The following is a 1478-nucleotide window of genomic DNA, read 5'->3' on the forward strand; positions in this document are numbered from 1 at the left end:
CGCCCGCGTAGTGGCGTATCTTGAACTGGGTCTTATGGGCGAGGTCCTTGTCTAAGGATTTGGTCTGACGGGAAGAGTAGTGGGGGTGGGAGGAGAGTTGCTTGTCCATCGCCTCCAGGAGGAGTTCGTCTGTGACCTGTGGTAGCCAAAAGGATAATATGTATTATTTATCTGGAAGATAACCACTAGGCGACATTAACAACTGAGGCGTCCTCAATAACCTAACACTTGGGTAGTCATTGGAAGCGTAGTCGTGCGATTTTGAGGACCAAAAGTTGTTAGCAAAATGTCTTTCCGTCCCAAAGCCCTATTGCTGAACTAAACCTATTGTGGAACAAACAGATTAATACAGACAGACTAAAGGTTTCTTTTCCAATCAAGAAAATCAAAGTAAATGTAAATGTAAAAATGCAATTTCTTTGTGTTATTATGTCACAACTTTGGTGCTCACTGCAGCATTGTAGGATTTTTCCCACTACATATCTCAATCCTAAACAAACAATATTTACCTACCATGCTGGCACCGGTCGCTATGCGCATTTACATGTCTCATGTCATAGCTACTCATTTTCCTCACGAGGCTGAGTGGGCCCCGCAACAGCCAGTCACGGGATCAATCATTTGCATGATGATACAATTTCTTGGCCCCGCCGGGAATCGAACCCGGGTCTCCCGCGTGCAAGGCGAGTGCAGTGACCACTACGCCATGGGAGCTGACGCCATTCCCCCGGGAATCGAACCCGGGTCTCCCGCGTGCAAGGCGAGCGCAGTGACCACTACGCCATGGGAGCTGAAGATTGGATTTCCTCACGAGGCTGAGTGGGCCCCGCAACAGCCAGTCACGGGATCAATCATTTGCATGATACAAATTTCTTGACCCTGCCGGGATTCGAACCCGGGTCTCCCGCGTGCAAGGCGAGCGCAGTGACCACTACGCCATGGGAGCTGACTGAAACGAGGCAGGGAATCGAACCCGGGTCCGCTGAGTGGGCCCCACAACAGCCAGTCACGGGATCAATCATTTGCATGATACAAATTTCTTGACCCCGCCGGGAATCGAACCCGGGTCTCCCGCGCGTGCAACGCGAGCACAGGTGACCCCTAACCAGGGAGCTGACCCATCGTCATAATCTGCAGAAGACTACTTAAGCTGGCATTGCTGCAAATGCCTTGATATCCTCTATTGGAGTAATCAATTTTATTATCGGAAAAGAATTTGGATTCCCTTTCATTTTTCTTACAAAGAGAAATTTTTCCTTTTTTTCTTTCTTTGGAATCATTATCGTCTGCCTCTGTGAATCAAACGAAGTGAATCCTTTGGATTCTGATTTTCAAAACTTTTTCTTCTTCTGAAAATGAATTTCGATTCGATGGAATCGTTTAATTCGAAAAAAAACAACAACCTTTAAATGCAAATTTTTGGCACTTTTTGTTGGATTCACTTACCTTGCCTACATTAAGACAAGCTTCGTCCAGAA

General features: G+C 46.9%; 1 long non-coding RNA gene across 1 annotated transcript; it reads right to left on the minus strand.

Annotated features, from left to right (window-relative positions):
* Window positions 1–12: 12 nt before the first annotated feature.
* LOC113473015 lies at window positions 13–1478 on the minus strand. Its single transcript, XR_003395119.1, has 2 exons — window positions 1447–1478; window positions 13–136 (listed from the first exon to the last, which is right to left on the minus strand). It is a non-coding gene; the product is annotated as an uncharacterized LOC113473015 (long non-coding RNA).

Source organism: Diaphorina citri, unplaced genomic scaffold (genome assembly GCF_000475195.1).
Source record: "Diaphorina citri unplaced genomic scaffold, Diaci psyllid genome assembly version 1.1 scaffold12456, whole genome shotgun sequence".
Taxonomy (NCBI): Eukaryota; Metazoa; Arthropoda; class Insecta; order Hemiptera; family Psyllidae; genus Diaphorina; species Diaphorina citri.